This window comes from Ambystoma mexicanum, chromosome 5p, assembly GCF_040938575.1.
Source record: "Ambystoma mexicanum isolate Mex_15411 chromosome 5p, UKY_AmexF1_1, whole genome shotgun sequence".
Lineage (NCBI taxonomy): Eukaryota > Metazoa > Chordata > Amphibia > Caudata > Ambystomatidae > Ambystoma > Ambystoma mexicanum.
The window spans coordinates 1,069,223,515-1,069,249,005 of NC_090930.1; the positions used below are offsets into that span (position 1 = coordinate 1,069,223,515).

The window sequence follows — 25,491 nt, forward strand, 5'->3', positions numbered from 1 at the left end:
AAATCAACTTGAAAGTAAGACACGATGCAGCCAAAATGACACGTTGGAAAGTTGCATTTTCTGCTTTTTACAGGTTTAAATGTCAAAAACGGTTTTAAAAAAATACGGGTGAAATAGACACAATCGGAATGCGGTTTTTAGGCTGGGTGGTAGATGCACATCACAGTGATAATATAGAAGTGAAAGAGTGAGAGGAAATTGTCTTTTTTTTTTAAATAAAAGTAGTTAGAGAAAAATCGGTTTGGAAAGAAAGGACAAGTTTTACTTAAACTGGATCATCAAGAAGATAGGTTTGCCCATGAAACAGGTTAAACAGCCGTTTTAACCCCATTCACGCTGAGTGTCTCTTTATGTGGAAATTAATTAAATTATTCAAACTATGACTAAGGACTTATGCAAGACAGAATTGAGTGGAATAATTGCGCTAACACTAGAAAATCAAGGACAGGATGCACAGAGAATTCATACTATCTTAAACAAATTATCAGGGTATGGATGGGCTTACTTAGAGGGTGGAACAAAGATAAGGTATCAAGATAGGGTAGGCTATGTGTTATGGGATGGGGAGATACCCGCACTCAGCACTGGAGTTTGGGATTTTGAACAGCCAAACCGGTTTCTGGACTCAAGGCAATATCTGGTCACTGGTCACTGCGGGGCTCTCCTAGCAGAAAACAGCTGGGCCTGTCTGATCAGAGCACAGCGGCATGCAGGTAGTGGGGCATAAAGCCGGTCTGGTCACAGGATACTCTCCAAAAGGGTACCCCAGCCTTTCCCCTTTTCTCCATGAGTTAGTGGGGTTTTGGTATGGGGTTTAGTACTGAAGGGTGGTTCTGCCTGGATAGGAAGGCCTGGATTAACTACCCCTTTTCTGGCAGTGGGGTCTGGAATCTGCAGGGTGAATCTGGAATGTATGGATACGCAGGATGCACAGGAGCTGGAAAATTCAGAAGAGTGTGTCCTGTCTGTGAGCCCCCCCTTTTTATAAGGCAGATGACATCACAGGATTATACGGTGGGGCCGGCTTAGGCTGGGCATGCCTCGACAACTGGATTGGTCAGGGGTGATTGTTACCACCTTGCTGTAAGCCAGTTGGGTTTCAGAGCATGACATAAGATGTTTTACAATGCATACCATCATCCCACAGTTACTTTGGCTAAAACCAGTTATGGCACAAACATGCACCTTTTTACAGTTGTGGGACTTTTGGAACTTACATAGGCAGATTACATATTTCACACAGAGCATGGCAGTCCAACTCCTAAGTTTGTAGGACTTTGTTTTGTCCATCTAATAATTTTTCATCCTTTTCAGTGAGAAATATTTTACCTAAAATTCTATAACTTTATACATGTGTGCATATTATCATAAGGCATGTTAGTATTGGTTTTCAAAGTGGCAACATATACACTTTCCTCAGAGTATCCAATTTTCTGCCATTTCTGTCCCCAACATGCTATGGACAGCCACAATACCTTGTTTTAAAGTTACAAAAATACATTTAAACTTTTACATTCCTGTGTGGTCCGGTTGTAGAGATTAAAGTCTTAAAAGTTTATTAATAAAATAGTCTTGAGCCAGATGGGCTAGCTTTTGTCTCCCATATAAGGACATACATCCAAATGTTGCTCTGGAGTGGCCTTTGAGGCTCCCCAGTTTAATGTTGCGGGCAGGTGTTACTTGAAATTTGACACGTATGTGTCCCAGAATCTATTGTAATAGGCTAGAGCCCAGACACAAAATCTGACGAGCGTGTGATCTGCTTCCTCTTGGTGCATTCAGAGTTTACAAGGGGTGGCCCCTTTTGGGTGAAGGCCCCTCCTGCTGCCAGCATGCAAATGTCCTTTGAAGCCAAGAAGGAAAACCTGTTCTGTGGCTTCCCCAGTACAGCAAATTCATTTTTTTTCCTGAGCCAAAAGCAAGGCTGTTGGAATAATACATAATAGATTTCAAACAAAAAAACCCTTACATTTCTAGGCAAGGACAGGGCCTTTTCCAACATTACACTTTTAAAAACAGACATTTTTCCCGTTTGCAAAAAGCAACCATTTTTAGACATGGTTAATTCTGCTGGGATGTCACTTTCAAATGCAGCCTTCTTACATCCATTTTCTGAATCTTTCCAAAGCCCCAGTCATGTTTCCAATGCACAAGCATCCCTCAAAAAAGATCCCTTGAAACTGACACATGCACAGAGAGATAGGGTTTCTTTTGACAAGTTTATCTGGCATATTTTGTAGAAATAAAATAGTGTTTCTCTGTACGGCTGGGAGTAAAGTTTGTGACTTCACAGATTTTTCGTGACACAGCCTGTCATTCAGTGAAAAATGCTTTCTTTTGCTGGGGCACTACCTGAATATGGCTGGGCATAGTTGGGTCTCACTGGATCAGGACTGTATTGTTTAACAGATGAAAAAGCATCAGGGCGGCATCATTTTAAATGTAAAATATTTCCTTTTTTACTGGGAAATTCTGAGCTAGCAGCAAAGCAGCGCTGCTTTTCGTTCTCTTTGGTACACATCAGGAAATACACTGGCAGCCTTTCTTGGTGTGTTCCCGGTTCCATCTTGCCCCATATGTGCTTGGCAAAGACAGCGCAGCCATTATTTTGGTGACTGCAAAACACTGTTTTGAAGGCAAGGCGATAGTGCTCATCAGGAAATACACTGGCAGCCTTTCTTGGTGTGTTCCCGGTTCCATCTTGCCCCATATGTGCTTGGCAAAGACAGCGCAGCCATTATTTTGGTGACTGCAAAACACTGTTTTGAAGGCAAGGCGATAGTGCTCAACAGTGCCAGCAAAGCCATTTTGCTGGTAACTGCTGAAGTGCAGATTGGTGATGAAGGGGAAATGTACCCCACAGTCCTTGCCGGACAGCCAGCCGGCCAATCACCTTTGGGTGTATTCCTGTAACCAAGTGGATTAAGCACAGAGAGTTTCGGGCACCTCCCTCACGTACTACCCCCCTGCCAGACATACTGGAGCCAGAGGCGGGCTACACTCGTGAATCCCGCCAAAGACAAAACAAACAAAGGGGACCAAACCTGGTTTGGCATGCAGAGTAAAATTTCAAGGACCTTTCCAACAAGAAATGGCAAAAAAGGAAGACTGGGGCCATTTTGACAAAATGCGCACCCATGGGTGCCTTACTGCAGCTGTGAACGCAGCCCGCAGTAAAAACACAATGGTAGTAAAAAGTAAACCACTGCCAACATTCAATTGTATAAAGGGTAACATATAAATGTTACATGAGAAACTAGGCAAAGTGGATACTAACTTACCCCTACAGAACCCTATGGTAAGAGTGTGGGCTGGGTCTAGAAAGTTACAAAATGTAAGTAAAGTAATTTTCACTTCACTACGCTTGGAAACAGGAGTTTTACCAAGAGAAGGTATTTAAACCTTTGGGAAATCTAAGACTTCCCTGTGTCACTGCACTGAAGGTGCTGTGTGTCACAATGCAATGATAATGCCTATGGAGTTTGTCAGACTCCAAAGTAAAAAAAAAACAGTTCAAATCACAAGAAAAATACATGAGCGGGTGAGAAAAATGTCTCATGCTCTCCAGGTTAGACATTAAAAGCCCTAAAGTCCAGCAAAAGAGCTTGGGGTCTCTAAGGTAGAAGGGAATTAGCACATTTCTGAGAATTCTCCCTAACAAATATGAATAAGGGTCTCAAATAAACGGCAAGGGTAGGCTGAAAGAGAATCCACCTATGACCCATTTCTAGTTTAACATGACACCAGGCTGTCTAGGGTAGACAATTAAGCTTTGATCAGAGGTCAAAAGATTACAAAATACATTTACTGGGTTGGATCTTTGCGTTTCAGCAGCTGGCATAAATGCACACGTTACCTATGAACTTGCCCTTCTGCCAATGCAGAGCAGGTGCTGGAGATGTCAGGACAGTTGCATGGGCAAAGGTACCTGAGTGCACTATGTTTTTGATATGGAGCAAAAAAAGCACCCTCTCAGAAACGGAATTACCCACATCAGTTTATTAATGAACATCAAAAAAGCTACAATGGTATCCTGTCCCTTCATTTGTTCAGGACAATCACAATGTAGGACTAGCATGAGGCCAGTGAGGCAGACCCCACATTGGTTTTCACTGGTTTAGACATGTCTATGGTCTTGGTTGGCAATAACACATCATGTGGGTGGGCTGGGTTGAGTTGAGTGGCAGAGTCAGGGACTAACCAGATGTATAGCCTCCTGACCCTTTGCCCCTATTCCCCTAAAGTGTTTGTTGGGCTGGCATTGGCCAGCCCCTGTGAGTGGTGGTATTTAAGGGGATATTCTATAGCTAAGCTCTCGTGTGTACTGGAATTTTGGAAAGAGCAGAACCAGCTAGAGGATTTCCTGCAGTTTCTCGGCTTAGCTATTCAGACTCCATTTGGCCATAATAACAGAATGAGGAGTCCTGGGCTGACCACCAGTGTTGGTTTTCTGCTTCTGGCAACCTATGCTGGGCCTCTTCCGTCCTTTTGCAGACTCTACTTATGTGCTTGGTCAGGCCTTTCTCCTGGCCATTCTGCTACAGGTCTTAATTTTACTGCCAAGGAAATTATGCCTGGTTTCTGGAAGCTGCTGCTGCCTGAAAGTATGTTGAGACTAACACCATGCTTCATCTGCTTTTCAAGAAAGCCCTGGGTCCTCTCCACTGTTGTATTCTTCGTGGGACCATGGTCGTGGGACCATTTTCAGTGACTGGGCAACTTTCCTTTGCCCTTTGAGCCATACAAACCTGCGTTGCAGAGTTCCCTCCCTGGCCAAGAGTCTTCGTCATTGTTGCTTGTGGCTGGAGTACCTCCCTGGCGGGAAGGCCATTTATTCTTTTCAGTCATTGGACCAGATTACAAATCCTATGGAGGTCCCATCCGGCAATGTTAATCGAGAAAATAATCCGAATACCCACTTTGAGGAAGCCAATATCATGAGCATTTATCTCTGGGTCCTGGGTTATTTGAGATACTCACCCTCATGGTCTGGGGTCGAGTTTATTTGTAGGTGGAGCACAACCACATTTTTCCATCCATAAGGGCTTCTCCTGCTGTGCTGCATCTTCTTCAGGGGAACCTTGTGTGCTCCCTCTCTCACCTCTGATCCTCCCTCTGGTTGTTTGCCACCAAATCCGGACCTTTGGCGTATCGGGACTTGCCTGCCTTCCCCCTCACATTTACGCCAATTGCCTACCCACTTTGTCCAGTTGATTTCTATTGAAACTCTCTACTAACCTTAAACTCTAAGCGACTCATAAGGTATGTGCTAGTGATGATAGCGAGCCAGGCTGTCTCTCAGGAACATAAAGAAATGACACTGACAACCAGTTGGATTACAATACATCTGCAGGGTTTAAACCACTCAGTGTATTGCTTTCCCCCTGCCGGAAGTGCTATTGGACAATCATCAATAGGTTTATGGGGTACAGGAGCTAAAGAAGACAATATTATAGCAAGAGAGATTAGACAATATTATAGCAAGAGAGATTAGATAGAGTTAACGAAATTGCTGAAAACAGTTAAATGTTGTTGAAAATATAGTACCTGGAAGTTTGACAATAAGAACAATGAAAAATGCACACATTGCTTCAGCCCAATACCGTACAATCCATAAGTAACCCAGAACAGTTCTGAGAATTTGTCCTAACTAAATGCCTACGTAACTAACAATGATAACTAGACATGCTACATATCTTGGTTCTGGAATTCATGAGCAACTGGAACCATTGCAAGAACGCTGGCACTGAATCTCACACTGGCTAATACACAGTTCCTTGATGATGAGATAAGTGAGCGTGACGCCTCAGAGGAAAGAACCTTGGCGCGTAACAAGCAACTGCGTGTCTGCTGTGTAAACATGAAAAAATTATACCGCTGTGATCAGGCTCGCTGCGCAAGCCGCAACCTCCATGGAAGCTTGTGCGAGCCAGCGTAATAAGCCGGGAAGCGAGTGAAAGGGTTATTGTGACGAGGTGAGTTCCTAACAGTACGTAACTCTCCCTTGGCATGTTCCTGTATCTAATTTGGGTCCAGTGGGTTTTAGGAAAAAGACTAGAATTGTAGCATTTACCTGTGACGTATGTATTTTGATAGTCATGCTCTCAACTTCTACAAATGTGTATGCATATGTACTATGTAGCTATTTTGTTAACAGCATTTTTTTCCCCAAAGTGTGATGGCATGGTAATTCTTGCTAAGACATATCCTGTGTTTTAGTGGCCTCTGCCTCTATTTAGGTTAACTTTCCTCCCTTTGAACCTTCATTAACTGATTTTTCAACTACTATGCCCCAGAGGTACAGACATACGCTGTGTTAAATTACTATTTTAAGTAGGGTTTAATGACTGGCTAGCGTCTCTGGTCTTATGTTATGTGTCTATCCTTAAATATTGTCGCCAATTTTAATATAGGACTGTCTTACCTGACATCGCTGATTTAATAATATACTATGTTTTTACTTGCTAAAATATTTCTATATGGGATACATTACTCACCGTAATTAATCGCATTTCTGATGCTTGTATTTGCTTAGATTCACATGCTGTGCATAAGCCGACATCTAGTGGAAGCTGCAGAGTATTACAGTTGTTTTCGAAACTCGAAAAGGGACATTGACAAGGCGTGCCAGTAATACTATCCCTAGTGTGATATACAAGTAGGAAAGTTCATTTGAGCAAAGTCACACATTCTACAACACCACCTATACTGCACTGATCCCTAATAAGGGTGAAACCAGGTATTTAGTTGTCCTGACAGCCTTGCAAAATGTCTGTCTTAGGTTGATAAAGTTATGTATAAAATAGCACTGCCCTCATAGACCAGTACAATTTCCTGGAGAAAGAGATTTTCATTTACGTTACTTTGCCTACCCACAATGCCTTGCTGTTGTGGCTCCACACTGGAGGTAAACTTCCTGCGATGGCTACTAGGTGGCATTGTGGAATGTGTGACTAGGCTCAAATCAACTTTCATACTTTCACATTTCAGGTAAAAGTTTTTTTTCCAAAACTTTTTAAACCCATCATAACTTTTTTGATAGCGAGTAGCAAAGTTGGATGCATTTGACTATCCATCTGGGGATTGTGTTTTTAGAAATATGATCTCCTTCTCCGTCATGTGCTACGGAAACAAAGAGTTGATCTGTTTTCCTTAGCGGTTTAGTTTTATGTAGTACAAGACCTCCCTCCTTACATCTAGTGTACAGAGGATTTTTTCAGCTGATTTTTTTATGGATTTTGGAATAAAGTAGGAAGTTCAATTGATTCATGTGGCACTTTGATATGAATTTGTATAAAAGGCTAGGGTGTGTTCAAAGAAACACTGTCTTTCTGTATGATAATGAAAGAATCCTGTACTTGGAGTGCTTGTAGCTCACTTACTCTTATTGAAGGGATAGCTTCCAGAAAGGCAGTCTTGTACGTTAGATGTTTAGGGCTGGCCTTGTGCAGTGGCTCAAAAGGTGGACCCATGAGTTTTATGAGAACATCATCAAAGTCCCAACCTGGTGGAGGATTTGAAATGGGAGGGTATCATCTTTTTACTCCCTCCATGAATGCTTTGATTACTGGTACTTTCCACCGTGACACTTGTTTTGAGACAGTGTAAGCAGACAAAGCCGCCAAGTGTACTTTGATGAAATTAAATACTAAATCGGAGTCTTGTAGGTAAAGCATATAGTGAAGTATGTCAGATGGTGTGCAGACAATTGGATTTGTGTTGTGTGACATGCACCAAATAACAAATCCTTTCCACGTGATAAAGTAACAGTGTCTAGTGTTGGTTTTCCGCGCTTCATTGAGGATATGCATACACCTTTTTAAGTGGGCACATTTTATGACTTCAGGAGCCAGGCTGCCAAGTTCATAGTTTGAGGGTATAGATGGAATGTTGTCCTCTTGATATGATATGATATGATATGGTATTTGTAACGCGCCTATACACAAGTGTTTCAAGGCGCGACGAGGCAGGGAGGGAGGGAAACAAGGGGAAGACGGACAAGCGATCCTACTAGGCCAGGTGTCATTCAGATCGCGCAAGTGCAGAGGTAAGGGGAAAAGGAGAAAGTGCAGGGGGAGGAGGTGGGGGGAAAAGTGCAGTACAAGGTAAGTGGCGTAATAAAATAATAAATGATAAATAATAAATAAAAAGGGCCAGCTGGTGGCAAGTGCGAGGTAAGTGCAGAGCAAGTGCTGGGTAGGGGGCTGTAGGGATACAGTGACAGTCCCACAGTGCAGGGGGAGCCAGGGGGGCAGTGCAAGTGGAGAGTGGCTGGGCCCTGGACCGAGGTCGCTGAGAGTGGCCCAGATGCAGGTTAAGTGCAGAATTCAGTGGGGAGTTAAGCAGGTTTAGCAGGGGAGAGGGAGAGAGAAGGCAGAAGCGAAGAGGAAGGTTTTGAGGTGCTTCCGGAACCGGAGATGGTTCTCCTCAAGTTTCAGGGAGGCAGGCAGGCTGTTCCAGAGGGAGGCCCCTGCTGCGGAGAGAGATCTACCCCCAGCACGTTGCTTCGAGAAGCGGCTGACCATGAGGGAGTTAGAGATGGATGAGCGAAGGGCTCGTGAAGGAAGATATTTAGGAAGAGAGAGTTGAAGGTATTTAGGCCCCAGGCCCCAGAAGGCCTTGTGGACAATGCAGAGGGTTTTGAACTTAATCCTCGCAGCCACTGGGAGCCAGTGAAGAGATTTCAGTCCTGGAGAGATACGGTCCCTGGGCTTGAGGCCAAGGACAAGTCTCGCAGTTCTGTTCTGGATAAGTTGCAGAGGGCGGAGAGTGGAGGCAGGGAGATTAAGATAGAGGCTGTTACAGTAGTCCAGCCTTGAGAGAACCAGGGCTCGGGAGACAGTGAGCTTCTGGGGGAAGGAGAGGAAGGGAAGAATACCTCTGAGGAGGTGCAGCTGGTAGTGTGATTTCTTAGAGACATCAGATATATGAGGAGAGAAGGAGAGTGTGGAGTCGAAGATGACCCCGAGGTTTTTAGCCTTGCAGGTAGGGGCAGGAAGGGGGCCAAGGGAGGCCGGCCAGAGAGCTGCAGGGAAGGAGGGAGTGGGTGCGCCGATGAGTAGAATCTCAGTCTTGTGTTGGGGCAGCATGTTGCAAGGGTACAGAAACTTGATTGGTTTGCACATTGCTAGTTTGAGTAGGTGTGGAAACCATGGTTGTCATGCCCACGTAGGAGCAATTAGGTGTAGCGTGACTTGTTCATGTTGTATCTTGTGCACTTTTTTGTGTTGGAGTGGAGTCAGTGGAAAAGCGTAGGCAAATGTATTTGACCAACTCATCCACAGGGCATTCCCGTTGGATCCTCGTTGGTGAAACCTGGATGCAAAGTTGGGGCATTTTGCTTTGTTGCGAACAAGTCTAGAGGTCGATGCCCCCATTGGGTAAAGATAATGAAAAATCTTTGTGAAATTGCCATTCGTGTTCTGCGGGTAGTTGTGTACTTCTGCTCAGCGTGTCTGCCAGAGCATTGTTTTCGCCTCAAACATCTTGACAGACTAAGAAAAGGTTTTGTTTGAGTGACCACTTCCAAATCTTTTGGGATAACTTGGAGAGTGTGTCCCTCCCCGTTTGTTTAGATAAAATATGGCCATGGCATGGTCTGAGAGGAATTATACTGTTTGTCCTACTAGGTGTTGTTGAAAAGCTTGTGCTTTGAGGACTGCCAGCAATTCTAGTAGGTGTATGTGTTTTTTTTTGTCATTTGTCTCCAAACGCTGTGTGCGGTATGAAGGTAATTAACTCCCCAATCTGAGAGTGAGGTGTTTGTTGTAAGAGTGGCTTATACTGGTGGCTTGTGAAAAGGTTTGCCTTTTAACATACTGTCTTTTGTCCACCAGTGAAGAGCTTTTACTAAGGTTAGCGAAACAACCACTAGATCGTCTCACTGACCGCTTGCCTGAGACCATTGTTTCGCTAGCCGCTCTTGCATTGTGCACATGCACAGTCTCGCACATGGAACAAGGTAGATGCATGAAGCCATCATCCCTAGCAGGCACATTGCCTTGCGCACGGTTATCTGGCGACTGGCTATGTATTAAGGTACTTGAAATAAAATGTTTTGTACTCTTGTTTGATGGGAAGACTAGCTCCTCTTGGAGTTTATTATTGCTGGAAAGAATTGTTTTACTTAACTGGCGACAACACTGGATTTCTTCTCAATGATGGAGAACCCTAATTCGAACAATAGATTGATTGTTGTTTGGGTGTTGAATTTGCATAATTTGGGTGACAACCCTGTTATTAGCCAGTCGTCCAGATAAGGGTACACTGGGATTGATGGTCTGTGTAGGTGCACTGCCACTACTGATAACACTTTTGTGAACACCCTTGGAGCTGAAGAAATGCCAAAGGGGAGTACCCTGAATTGGCAATGTTCACCAGCTATTTTGAAGCGCAGATATTTTCTGTGCGGTGGGACCATTGAAATATGAAAGTATGCATCTTTTATATTCAGTGTTGTCATGAAATGCCCGTTTTAACAGAAGGATTACTTCTTTTAGCATTGTCATGCAAAACATTTTAGGCACAAGTCTAGTAACAGGGCGCATAGGTCTTTCTTTGGTACAAGGAAAGTACATTAAATAGATACCCCTGTTTACCTCGTTTGCTGGAAATATTTCTATTGCACGTTTTTCCAGTAAGGAGTTCACTTTTTGTAGCAGAATTCGGTTTTCTTGTGGTGTCATCTTGCAATGTTTAGGCGGATGATCTTTGGAACTTTCCAGCAGTTCCATGCAGTATCCCCCTGCGGTGGTGGAAAACACCCACTTGTCGGATGTGATCCTTTCCATGTGTGGGTGAACTGACAAATGCGACCTCCTACTGGAGTTGCATGGGATAGAACCAGAATCCGGGCGTCCTTGCTTAGAGGCAGTGGAGCCTCTTGTGGCGGATGCGCTACCTCTACTTCTAGTCCTATTATACCCACTTTGAAAGTTAGTCTGGTATCTGGATGACTGACCCCATGTGTTACCCCAAGATGAGGACCGTCTTTGGTTATACCCTGTGGATCGTGGGAAATCTTGTCCAAGAGAAAAGCGCTGGGCGTTAAACACTCCTTGCTGGACAAAAGGCTTGCTAGTTATTTGCCCAGGGATTTTAGAATCACATGCTCTTCTTTTGCACTTTTTAGTGGTCTTCTATTGCTTTGCCAAATAATGTTTGGCTCTATTGGCATATTAAGAAGTGTGGCTTGCATTTCAGGTTTGAAATCAGACTGTCCTAACCAGGCGTGCCGATTAATTATGGTGCCCTCCGGTACAACACTATAATGCATTATCAGCTGCATCTAGATTGTTTAGGAGTTTGCCACCCGTTTCCCTTCGGAGATGAGAGCTGAGATTATGAGAGCTGAGATTTTAAGAGCTCAGGGACAGCATCAATTTGGAATCCCACACATTGCAGTTATAGCTGACCAGTATGGTGGTATTTGCCATTTGTGCCTGATATGCAGCGGAGGACGCAACTTTCCTGCCTAGAGTGTAGATTTTTGTACTCGTCTGGAGGCGCCTCTGCGGAAGCTAAGGGTGTCCCTGCCCTCTTTCTGGTTGTTGTAATGACTAAAGAGTCAGGTTTCAGTTGACCTCTAATGTAAAGGGGCTCTGTTGGTGCTGGTTTGAAAATAGATTTTGTATGGCAGACAACGTGGTTAGTGTTTGGCCTGGGGATGTCTCTTTAGTATTTTGGTATAGCGTGTCCTCTTGCCACCAGGTGTCTTCTCTGTGGCAGAAACACTGGCCTGTTTATTGGAGTCGGGGGGGCTCGCACCTGGGGTACTATGGAACCTCGATAGTCTTCTGTGTCAGTAAGAACGTAGACGCTGCAGTCATCGAATTCACCGGCCATGTCCATGGAGGCTTCGACCTGCATGGTATGGGTGGGCCAATGTTTCATGCGTTGATATTTTAGGGTCTTCGGTCTGAAAATCTTGCAGCACTTGTAATGCTTTTCAACGTGATCCCGTGGAAGACAATGGTTGCACAGCTGGTGCATGTCTTTCCAGGGATATTTTTGAGCTCAAGAAGGGCAACATTTAAAAAGGTGTATTTTCCATAGTGCTAGAGGCAGCATGACGAGAAACTGGAAGGGATGTTAAGGAACTAGGCATTCTCTAAGATAGAGTATACAACCTCCACCCGCTCTCCCTACTGTAAAGGGCTGAAGCCCGGTGAGCCGTGTGTAGGTGTTCACCGAACGAGGGCTTCTCTTTGATGCAGAGGCCGTCTGACGAGCACTGAAGAAATCTTGGGGGCGCAAGACGAAGGGCGATGGAAAGAAATATAACATTAAACTTTAATTAAAAAAGGCGTTTAGCTAAGAGAACTTGGCAACGTGCGCCAGACTATGATGGCGGAAAAAAACTATCTGACTAACCTGGATGCGTGAAGGACCTAGGGATAGTATTACTAACGTGCCCAGTCGACATCCCTTTTCTAGTTTAGCATAGCATGTGATCTAAGCAGGTTCTTCAGCCTCAGAAGTCTGTTTTCTATTTGATTTTTTTCACTGAAAAAACTTTAGCCACATCTTCTTGAAATTCAGCAGATGTGGGAAATCAAGGGGTGCTTACCTCAGCACGTTTTAGGAGACGGGATTCACAATCACATACAAAATGGCATTATGGGGGACATCCACAAGAATGTGCAGAGTTATGCAGTTCGATTTTCCACATCCGCCGAGTTTCAAGGTTTTTTTGCATTAAAGCTGCTCAACTTTAAAGTTTTTTCAGTGAATTTAAAGGGTTTTGTTAGATCATCGTTTGGCTGCGTACACTACACAAGTTCCCCCAATAGGTTTCTTTTGTGGCCTCTATACATGTCTTGAGTCCACTAGCAGTGAGCACTGCCTCTGGTCGAGCTGTTTTAAAACTCTACCGAGCCACTAGCCATGCCTTTCAGCCATGGCCAATGGACAAAGCTCTTGTATATCCATTGTCTCCCACTTCCCCTCCACCTCATTGTACCTGTAAACATTTGCTGAATAACCGTGGCTATGAGAAAACATTTGTGCTCTGAACTTTGTCCCAGCCCTTCCCCAGCCCCCCAATTCGACAGTGTCCTCTTCTCATCTACCCACATCTAGCCTGATGCCACTGCATGTTATTTCCCCTTCCAAATAGCATAACGGTGGTTATCTCTCACATTGAAAACTTTTTTTCTCCTTTTTTTTTTTTTTTAAAAGGCAGCTATAATTTCGAGGGTAGGGCACACCCTATTCTGCATCAAATATTTTTTAAAAAAATTTTAGGCAATAACCCCAGACCTGCCACCTCCCCCCGTGCCACGGAAATAGAGTTAACGCTTTGTGCACAAGCTGTTTCGTACGTGGTCCAATTCAATCCAGCGGTTTTGGCTGTGTGCCTCAGCAAAAATTGGCATTTTGTCTATGATACGATATGGCATTTATAACGCACCTATACACAAGTGTTTCAAGGTGCAACGAGGCAAGGGAGGGGAACAGAGGGAAAACGGACAACGATCTTGGGTGACATTGAGATCACGCAAGTGCAAGGGAGGTGGGGAAGGGGAAAGTGTGAGGGGAAAGAGAGAGGGGAAGTGCAGTACATAGGATAAACAGTAAATAAATAGAAACAATAAATAGGAACAATAAATAAGACGTGCAGGCAGCTGGTGGCAGGTGCAAGGCTAAGTGCAGACATTAGGTGTCAAGTGCTGGAAGAGGGCTGTAGGGATACAGAACAGCCGCAGAGTGCAAGGGTTGCCAGGGGGGCAGTGCAGCTGTGCAACTGGCGGAGAGGGGACCTTGGCCTGAGAACAGAGGGTAGCCAAGTGAACAAGTGCAGTTTCAGACGACAGGAGTTCAGCAGGGGAGAGGAGGAGAGAAAGCAAAAGCAAAGAGGAAGGTCTTGAGGTGCTTTTGGAACCGGAGATGGTTCTCCTCAATATTCAGAGCGGCAGGGAGGGTTCCAGAGGGAGGCCTCAGCCGAAGAAAGATCTACCATCAACTCGCTGCTTGGAGAAGCGACTGACCCTGAGGGAGTTGGAGGCGGATGAGCGAAGAGCTCGAGAAGGAAGATATTTAGGAAAAGAGAGTTGAAGGTATTGAGGCCCTAGAAGGCCTTGTAGACAATACAGAGGGTTTTGAACTTAATCCTCGCAGCCACTGGGAGCCAGTGCAGAGATTTCAGTCCTGGAGAGATACGATCCCTGGGCTTGAAGGCAAGGACAAGTCTTGCAGTCCTGCTCTGGATGAGTTGCAGAGGGCAGATAGTAGAGGCAGGCAGATTTAGAAAGAGGCTGTTGCAGTAGTCTAGCCTAGAGAGAACTAGAGCTCTGGAAACAGTGAGCTTCTGGGGTAAGTAAAGGAAGAATACCTCTGAGGAGGTTCAGCTGGTAGTGTGACTTCTTAGAGACAGAGATGCGAGGAGAGAAGGAGAGTGTGGAGTCAAAGATGACCCCAAGGTTTTTAGCCCCATAGGTGGGAGCAGAAGAGGGCCAAGAGTGACCGGCCAGAGAGACAGGAAAGGAGGAAGCGGGTGTGCCAATGAGGAGAATCTCAGTCTTACTGGCATTAAGGCAGAGATTATTGGCAGCACACCACTCCTGGATAGCAGACAGTCAGAGACGAGAGAAGGCGAAGAGGTGGCTGAAGGTAGCCTGAAAATTAGCGGAGTGTAATTTGCATAGCACCGAATGTTGGGGCAGAGAACAGCAATGCAGTGGACAAGAAGTGCCAGGTATTGGTTGAACAGCCAGGAAGAGAGGTGAGACCCCTGGGGAACACCACAGGTAGAGATAGAGGAGAGGAAGGACCCAAGTTGGACCTGGGAGGGTCGATCAGAGAGGAAAGAAGTCAGCCAAACCAGGACCTGATCGGTAGTAATACCCAGGGTATCAAGGAGACAGTTGACCAGGGTGGCATGGTTTAACGTGTCAAAGGCAGAAGAGAGATAAAATAAGATGAGGACACAGGGGGTGTGTTGGAATCAAGGTTGGAGAACAGGTCTTCTATGGGAAAATGAATGGGGGCTAGGCGAAACTGCTTTTTTTTAAAATTGTTTATTTACAGATTATCCAAACAAAAATACATCAATAACGAAGCATCATAGTACAAGAGCAACAATGCAAACAATATATGAATACAGAAGAAGAGGAAAGAGAAGAAAAAAAAATAACCCATTGTTATTTACATTCCTCTTTGCAAATACAGGATCATAAACATATCCCTTGCTAATGAAGATCTAAGAATGCATCCCACACTTTAGCATGAGCCCGCAATTTCCTCAACCGCCCATACATCACCCTCTCAATATTCGCCAATGAATTCATCTCATTGATCCATCCCTCTGCCGTTGGTGGAATCCGGGATTTCCAGCCCCTCAATATCAATTTCTTGGACACCGAAGCTCCCCTGAACAAAAATTTCTTCTCCGACACAGAAAGATCTTCAAGCACAAGAGCCCAAAATCATTGTCTTAAAATCCAAATCAATTCCGCAATTCAGAACTCGCAAGCACATATCACAAACCTCATGCCAAAAGCCCCGTACCCTGACACAATCCCAGAGCATATGTTCAAGTGTGCCAACATCCAAACCACAACAGCTTTTTGTTTTGTTTTCTCAATAACATTTTCATTTTCTAATGAATCATTTCCAGCCAGAGGTTGCGGGGTCAGCAGCATGACAATTTCGTTTGCAAAATCTCAGCACAATTGCCGATTTGAGTCAAAAGTTATTAGCAATTCATTTTTTGGGTTTCCTATGGTACTCGATACTCACTGTAGTGCACTGACCACCGCACTATAATATACCTTTTTTTTCTTTTCTTCATTATATCAGTTTGGTCTAGACTATATGGGTAAAAGTGTGGACCAATTGTACCTTTGTCAGCCTACATTAGCTGACAAGAGTTAAGCCTGACTACTCTGCCATGTAACCGGTTTAAGAGAGGTTTGATCTCCCTTTTGTTCTGGGTGCTTTACCCCACCTTAAAGTAAGTGGTTGTAGAACCCTCACCAGAGTCCTCTCAAAAACCGCCTTAACACTACAAAAGGATCAAAAGAAACCAGACGAGTGCACGTTTTGTACATATCTGTTGAGCAGTCCGTTGCTGTGCTGCACTTGTCATCAACATTTGAAATGTCTGTTAACATACAATGCACCCATTGCCATGATAAGAAACCTATTGTTTTAATGAGTGACCACTGGTTGATCTCTTTCTTCCATCACCGATATGGTCCAAAGAAAAAAAATTGCATCTCTCCACTTGCTCCATGGTGTGTTAGGCGAGTTTTCCTAAAGTCTACCAAAGGTGAGACTTTATAAAACTATACCTTGGTATACAGGCCCCAACTCTTAGTAGAAGTCTGTACTACTAAAAGGTTTGGTAGAATGGCAGAGCAGCCAGGCTCATCTTGGGAGGAGGATGTGTACTCAGTAAGTACATATGCCCAAAGAAACTCTCCCACACTTGTAATTTTGGTAAAGGCAAAGTGTTATTAAGGTAATTACTATTAAAACAAATCAACACAATAGAGAACATCAGAAATACTTCAGATGAATAAACCAGTAGAAATGAAATGTACAGTTTATGAACACAGATCAATGGTAAGTAAAATAACTTTTTATAGTTACAAGGTTCTGTTGCAGGAATAAAAAGGGCTATTTAGTGCCAGCAAAAGCTGTTCAATACTTTATAGGTTTATAATACTTTTCACAGGCCACAGGACTTTAGCAGTCCACCCCTAACTAGTTATGAGTTCTTCAGAGTCAGTTTCGAGGGAATGTAGGTATGTCGCAGCAGACAAGGTAGAGTTTTTGTTTAAAAGTCATTAGAATGCTTTTGTTGGTCAAAATGTTATCAGGCACCTTTGAAATTGCCTTAGGCGTACAATCATTAGGCGAACTGTATGAGTGAACACCCAACACTGGAATCAGCACTACAGTAACACAGTAGCCACAGCATGACTTGAGGTAAGTACTACTTAGAGTCCCCTTGTACTTGAGGAGTGAAGATGCAACTTGATTCTTTCAAGGTGCATCACCGGTGGACCCAGTCTTCTTTTCCTTAGTCGTGGTGACGAAAAGAGGGACTCTGGAAAGGATGTCACAGCTGCAGTTGAGAGAATGGACTCTCAGCAAGGAATTCTTCGTACTCCCACATCAGAATGCAGTTCTGGTGCCTTTTTATCCGCTCAAAGGATCAAAGTTTACCACCCAGTCAATCCGCCTCAATTCTTCAGCCCCGCGCTCTGGTGAGGGAACTTTTAGGAGGGGGATATCGTCTCTGGATGTCCAACTGGAGCTCAGAGTTCTGGGATGATTCAATCATGGCAAACCGATGCACAGCAATTGGGATGGAGGTGCCCTGGTATTGTTGGTTTGCAGCCCAAGAAAGTCACAGCACGTCGGGGGATGGCTCGTTCTGCAGGTCGTATGGCTAGTTGTTCCCACCAGCCAAATAGAAGGATTCGTCCTCTTCAGAGCTCCTCCGATTCAAAAACAGTTTCAGGACAGTGCTGCAGGCATCTCTGGTCATCTTTGTATCTTCTGTTCAAGTGTTAGACTTGCCTTCGGCCTCAGGAACCTCACCTTATAATCATGATTTCACACTCATCCTCTGCAAACTCTCCCTGCAGTTTACAGAAAGGGGCGGGCGTCCTGTCCAATCAGGACACAAAGCCCCCCCAGTGGGAACTGTTTCTTTTCAGGCACATCAGAAGACAATGGAAAGCAGAGTTACAGGACCCTCCCAGATTTCCTGTCTTCGCAGACACACTAGAGCCTCAGCGGGCTACACAAAGGGTTCCAGCCGAAGACAAAACTCAAATCAGGACCTCCCCCTTCCAGGATGGTAGGACCAAGAAAACACAACCACACAAGAAATGGCAAATATAGCACAAAAGTAGAACACATCCACTGCCACCAGTCAGAACTATAGGGTTGCTACTATAACTGAACTGTTACAAGAGCTGAGAGAAGAGGATATTAGGTAACCCTTCAGCACTCCACATAGGATGGTGTGTGCTGATCTCTCAAAAGCAGAAGCTAGGGGTAAAAAGTATCCCTCAAACCTTGAGAACAGTAGTTCTTAAGGAATATAAAAGCATATAAAAAGGAGAGCCAAAAGGGCTCTCAGAAACACTGCACACAAGGTGCTCTGTGCTGCAAAAATCAAACACAGATGCCTTTAAAAGGTATGGAGGAATGCAGGACTCCATAAAATACAACACAAAGAAAAGGGTTCCCATAATCAGAGCAAGAATGAATGAGGGGGAAGTAAATCCCCACATACAGCAGAAAAAGAAAGGTCCAGCAGAAAAGTGCTGGAGGTCACACTAGTAGAGGGGACTACGTATAACACTGATTAATCTACCCAACAGTGTGTCCTTGCTCTTAAACCGCTCTGCCGACATTTTAGGTTTTGGCCATGCCAAGGGCATGTGACAAATGATGTGTTAACGCTCATCTATGTTTTTACAGGCTTAATGGTTTTGGTGTTGCTTCTGATTTGTTAGGACACTTACTGCCGAAAAAATGAACAGTATTCTTCGAATCATAAAATTACCAACACCTTTTTGGATTTCTTTTTTTTGCTTTTTCTTTATGTTGTATTTATGCCTCATCTGGATGAATGGGTGATTGCATTAGTGGAGCTTGGAATGTTGCGTGGAGTAGAATGCTGCCCACCCCAGAGCTCTAGGAGTGTCACTTTGAAATACATAGCCTGGGTGGTGAGCACCAGTGGGTCCATCTCCAATGCAACTGATCCAACATGTAACATAAGCAGTTTAATAAACCTACTTCCATGGAAACATACTTGGAGCCTCATAGAAGTCACTTTGTAACACTGGCGACAAGCTGATCTTTATGAAGCGATTCAACTGTGCTGGAAAAGGTAATAGGGAAGTCAAGTAAGCTGTGTCAAAGATGGTGGGGAGACAGCGGTGCACCCACTGCCCACAAGAAAGTCCCACCACTCAGGAAGCGTTGAGAGATGCTGCTGCAGAAGGTTCATGTGGTGCAGGTATCCAGACTTGTTACAGTGATGAGCAACAGATTAGCCTGTGGGCTATGAGGAATGGGAGCACACCCATGTAAGGCGAAGATAGTAGAATGCAGCCTGAATTGGTGAAGTATAAAAGGAAACCGACGAGCATTGTAGGATGTGTAGCATAAGAGGAATTGCCTATGGGGAGCAAGGGCAACGTCAGTCAATAAGTATCCATTGATGTAGGAGGAAAAGGCTGATGCAGTAGTTGACTGCAACTGTCTCCATTTTCTTTGTGTGCAGGCAGGTGTAGTTACATGATGGTTAGAAAGACAAGTAATGTGTTTTTTCTTTTACTGTTTGGGTGTTTAAGGTTCAGTTGAGCGACTTTATTGAGCCAGCATGACCCATGCACTGCTGAAAGCAATTAGTAAGTACAACATTTTTCTATTTTTTAATCAAGGATTCATTGTCTCTGAGAAGGCACACCATCGCTTAGCAGTGTATTTATTTATTATTTTTCCAGACATGGGCAGCCAGTCCTGAAGAAAACTTACCATATAATTTGGGGAAATGTTTATACTAGGAAGAGGGGGAAAACGGAAGACCCTTCTAAGGAGCTCAAAACACATCAGAAGACAATTCCATTTCATAATTGTCTCTCCTAGTAGACTGTGGCGTATATTAATATGTTTTATCAGTTGGTATGTGCTTTCAACTAGGTGGTTTAGCATTGTTTAAGTATCGGTTCAGAATAGACTGAGATTTGTATCTATCGTTTAGGTGTCGAATGCATCATTTGCACATTGGGGTTTATGACCACTATATGGGATATTGACAATAATGGCACTTTTTTCACATTGCGCTTTATGTCTTTTTTATGTATACTGTGATGGTTTTTACATGTATGTGTCTACAGTGATTTGCTGCCAATTCATGAGTCAGCTCAGTCGGCTTGTAATATGTTCAAATACATTTTATTTTCCTACTGTTGTTGAACCCTCATTTCTCCATTGTGTTGTGTTTGGAGATGTTAGCCCATGGAATGAGGTGTCAGGGGCTTACCTACCTGTGTTCATTTTGCAGTAGTGGATTGGAAAATGAAAAAAAATATCCCTGCCAGATTAATACCTACCATGGAGCACACGATAACGTGAAGCACATGGAGGAGGAGAACACCGCTGGGGAGATGAGAAGCTGGGAGGTCTGTATCACTCCGTGTCCATGAGTGAATGATGACACTTCTGTATGTGTCCGCCTGGACACGTCTGCGCATGGTATCAGTGCAGGACCTGGAGGCAACATGGAAGAGAACCAGGAAGTGCTCTTTGGTTGGAGTGAAGGACCGATGTGTGTCTCGCTGGAGAGGCGCTCAAGTGCCAGAAATGGAAGGGCGATCAAGCCACGGTCTCAGGATGACTCTGCACATCAAGCTGCACGGTGCAAAATGATGGGGGCAAAATGATGACAGGTGGACACAGACGTTTGAAAAATGAAAGTGACTGGGGCTGTAATAAAAAAAAAAAAAAAAAAACGACTTCTAGATTGTGTAGTTTTAGAGTTGCCTACTTCAATGGGGACTTTAGGGAAAGACTAAAGTGATGGTGTTTGCAATTGTGCAGAAAATATGGATACGATTATTATTTGCGTTGCAGTGTTATTTGTTATGTGTAATGCACATCGTTGATACGTTTTTAATGTTTGGGAATGGATAGAAGTAATTGTGGTACCGAGTGATTTCATTGCTGGAAATAAACATTAAGGAAACACTATTTTTTAAAGCCACTATGCAACACTTTCCCCAAATAATCTAGGGCTGAAGTTTGTTTATATTGCACCAGTCCTAAAATATTTTGTGAAGGGTGTTCAGTGGGTTAAAAAAAATCCTTTACCCCCTCGATGTTTATTACCAGTGATGAAATCACAAACCGTAATTCTAATGCCGCTGCTGATGTTGCCTCGGCCGTGCATGGAATGTTATATGCCATTTGTTAGATGGTGTCCATTTAACAGTGTTCTAACATTTTTCCATATATTAAAAGGTGTTACTATTGTAGAGTAGCACCACAACTACAGACTTCTAGGTTTGTAGCGAGTGAATTAAAACTACATGTTATAATGGAAATGTTTGATGTATTTCATGTGTTATTCTTTGAATGCGATGAGGATGCATAGGTGAGGGTGTGCCATTGCATGGATAGGATGGGGGGGAGGATATAAGGAATGGTGTAGTAGGCAACACAGTGGTTGCCCAGAAGAACAATTTACTTACCCCTGGTAACGTTCTTTTGACTGGATGTTACTCCCACATATTCCTCATCTTTAGATAACTCTTCCAGTGTCAGCTGGTTCAGAAAACCTTTTTGCAGAGGGTGCAGTGTGTCATCTTCGACTCTATGTCCCTCAAAGGTTTCTGTCTCCATTCGAGGTTGACGTCATCAATAGTATAAATTGCACGCACTGCACCCGTTGCTTCAGTTCAGTTTTTTCGCCTTCTTCCCACATGATAACTGGCATTAGTGCAATTAAACGAGATTGCAAAGGTGAAATGCATGAAAATTCTACTGCGGAGTAGGATGAGACGGGCAATGAGGACTAGGTGGGAGGAACATCCAATCTTGTTTTCTGAATGGATTGCGTCCTTCAACGTATTCATCTTTAGATAAGCTCCCAAAGCAGTATTAAAATGGAGGAGGGAGTAAGAATTTTCAGGAAAGAAAAATGAATTATGGAATGTAGGCCATCCTTTCCAAATCCCGCCTCCTGGCCTGAGGAAGGGTCTAGGCAATAGTACGCTGTGAAGGTATGAAAAGACAACCAAGTGACTACTGCACAGAGGTCCTGACCGGCACCCCTCTTTGTAAGGCAGAAGTAGTAGCCATGCCTCTTGTGCAGTGAGCTCTTAAACCTTCTGGGGGGTCCTTCCATGCTAGTCTTTAGCATTCTGTGATACAAAGAATTATCCACCTGGATAACGTTTGTCTAGCAACTGCCAGATGAAATTCATGCCTGGTGTAACCAACCGAAAGTTGGTCATCCTGCCTTAGTTTAGCGAGACATAAGATGTAGAAGCTCAGAGCCCTTTTAGGGTCTAATCTGTGCAGTCTTTCTTTCTTACTAGGGTGTGGTGGAGGATAAAATGTTGACACATTTTCTGTGAAATATGCAAATCAGAAACTACTTCCAGTAGGAAGGTAGGTCTATCTCTCAAGACAACTTTGTCCTTGTAAAAGGTATTGAATGGTGGCTTACATGATAGAGCTAGTAATTAGCTCACCCCGAAGGACGATGTTAAAGCGGTTAATAGGATTCATTTTAGTGCCAGTAGCCTCAATTGACAAGAATGAAGAGGCTCAAAAAGGAGCATATGAGAAATGTTAATACTAGATTTAAATCCCAAACAGGGATTAGAACTAGGACTGGAGGACATCCATTTGTGAGTCCCTTTAGAAATTGATTAAGTAGCAGCATCTAAGTATGAGGTTTCTTCAGACTTGTGCTTAAAGACCAAAACCGCTCCCAAGACCAAATACCCCTTAACAGTATCATTCAGGAGCCCCAGATTAGCTTGATGAGTAGAAGTGTGTTGCACGGAAAAGGACCCACATTCTTCTCCCTGTACCAGCTGCAGAATTTGTTCCAACAGCAGCAGTACAGAGACTTTGTTGCTGGCCTTCTAACCAAATTAAAAAAAGTACGTCTTCCAGGAGGACCCAATCCTTGCATCTCAACCACTCAGAAACCATGTATGAAGGTTGAGTGTCTTGACCTCTGGATGGAGAACCCGACCCTCCTCTCACGAGAGATGGTCTTCTCCTTTTGAAGACGAATTGGAGGACAGGTGTACATGTCCAGAAGGTCTGGGTATCAAGTCCTAATCCAATCCGGAGCAATTAGGATCCTGGATTTTCTGAACATTCTCAACCTCCTGATGATTTGAGGAATGATGGGGACTGGAGGAAACATGTACAGTAGTGGTCACTCACAGTCCACTAAAAACGCATCTCCTAGAGCTCCTCTTGGGGGTAATTCCCTGAAGCAGAATAGCTCGCACTTCCGGTTGAAACCGGACACAAACAGATCTACCCGAGGGGTTCACCAAGGGAGAGGATCTCCTGAAGGACTTCCTGAGCCAACTCCCACTTGTGGGAGACTGCGCCCTGACTTCTCAAGAGCGTCCGCTGTCGTGTTCTCCTCTCCGGCTAGATGAACTGCTAATAGAGAGATTCTTTCTTGAAGTGCCCAGAACTAGAGCTGCATGGCCTCTCTGCGCATTGGTAGTGACCCTACACCTCTTGTTGAGGTAGTGCATGGCCACTGTGTTTTCTGTCATTAACAGAACATTATTTTCCCGTATAAAGAGCAGAAGGGCCTTCAGCGCTAGTTTGATTGAATGGGTGCCTGAATAGATAGTCTGGATCACTACTTGAAGGCCTCTACTCCTTAGTAAGGTTTTTGTTTACAGCCAGGCTTGCCTCCCAATTTGCATTCACCCTCTTTTGAAGGGGAAGAGTCTTTTTGGGGACCCTTGTCTAAGATGTCTGTGAGGTCATCTTGCTCAAAAGGTCGAGCTCGTCTGCCCCATACCAGTGTCACTTTGCTCATTAGATACCTGTAAAATGCCTCCGCATGTTCTGCTGGATCAAGCTTCCCATAACTCTGCCAAAGTGTGAATGCACCTTGCTGTTTGCAGATTCTCATAAATCCCTCATTATGGATTCCTCTGATAAAAGGGCCCCAGGGACATTGGGAGTACCATGTTCTAGCCTAGGCAGCAGTGTGTCTTTGTTATAGTGCTCATGTTCATCAAAAATCGAAGATGGGGACTTGCAAAACTCTTAGCAGGAGGCTGCGATAGGATCATGGCTCCTTACCTTGTCTCTCTCGAGATGGGGGAGCGGGCGGCTTCTCGAATTTAGCATTTCCTGCCTAAAAGCCTCCCACTCGGCTGGAGTTGCCGACTTACTCTGACAGGCTACCCTGCGCTCAGGCGAAGAGGCCGAGGATTGGTTGTGCTTTTTATTTGCCTTTTTCAAAGAAGATGAAGAGTGATGAGAACCGGTCCGTAACCAAGAGAGTTTCTTTTACCGTTTACTAAGAGAGTCACCTTTCGACTCATCCGAAGAATGTCTCTTAGATGGAGTTGTGGACAGGAATTTTAGAGCTGGGCCTACCCGCTGCGAGTTTCCTCTTGCGTTCCTTAAACACCTTACACATCATGGATTGGCAAGATCTGCAGTCAGCCATTCTGTGGTCGATGCCAAGACACCATAAACCCTATGCGCAGCAGTTATCAACATCTTAGCACCACAGCCTATGCACTCTTGAACCCAGTCTTCAGGGTACAAGATGAAGCCATCTCGATTATGACAGTTTCGGAAGAAACCAGACGTGCCATATCCGAAGCAAAAGCGATCACAGAAAAACAGAAGTAACAGGCACACTGCGTACTATTTATACTATTGATGAAGGCAATCTTGAAGGGAGAGGGAGGCCTTAGTGGGGCATCGAGCTGAAGAGGACGCACAGCGCCCCCTGCCGAAACCAATGTCTGAAGCAGCTGATGCTGGAAGGAGAGATCTCTAAAGACGAGTAATATGTTGGAGGACACAATCCATTCGGAATATGTTAACTGTTTGTGGTTAAAACAGGTATGACCTAGAGGTAAAGATGGATTTCTCAAAGGATATTATGGTGCCAATTTAGGTACCTGCTTGAATGGATTTGCAAGGATGTTCATAGTGGGTAACAAGTCTCACCCAGATGTTTCGGATGAATGGAGAGAAGTTGTGCGAAAACACAGGTGAGCTGAACCAGGGGTTCTGGAGGTATGGCTATAATAATGGCCAACACAGATGTGACCCAGGAGTAATGGATGTATAGATATAGTAGTGGCAAACACAGGTGTGACCAAGGTGTATTGATTCAGGATGGAGTCACTATGTGAACAATTAATGGATACATGTTACCTAGCGGTTATGGATGAATGGATAGAATAGTGGGCAACACCAATGTGATCCAGAGGGTATGGATGCATTGCTAAATAGATTTTGTGCTGTGTGATAATTTGTGCTGTGTGATATGATAAGATAAGGCATTTATAACGCGCCTATACACAAGTGTTTTAAGCCGCGATGAGGGGAAACAGAGGGAAGACAGACAATGATCCTACTAGGCCAGGTGGCATTGAGATAGCGCAAGTGCAGAGGAAGTGAGAAAGGGAAAAGAGCAGGGGGCAGTGCAGTACATAGGATAGCAGTAAAATCAATAAAGACAATAAATAAAAGTGCAGCCAGCTGGTGGCAGGTGCAAGGTTAAGTGCAGACATGTGTCAAGTGCTAGTAGGGGCTGTAGGAATACAGAAACAGTCCCCGAGTGCAGGGTTGCCAGGGAGGCAGTGCAGGTGTGCAACTGGCAGGAGGAGGGACCTGGGCCAGAGACCAGAGGGTAGCCAGGTAACAGTGCAGTTTCAGAATCAGCCAAGAGATCAGCAGAGGAGAAAAAGAGAAAGCAGAATCAAAGAGGAAAGTTTTGAGGTGCTA

General features: G+C 44.3%; 1 protein-coding gene across 2 annotated transcripts in view; it reads right to left on the reverse strand.

The window, feature by feature from the left end:
• The window catches only part of MRS2 (magnesium transporter MRS2), a 327,025-nt gene that overhangs the window by 28,067 nt on the left and 273,467 nt on the right, over positions 1-25,491 (reverse strand). The window lies entirely within an intron of this gene.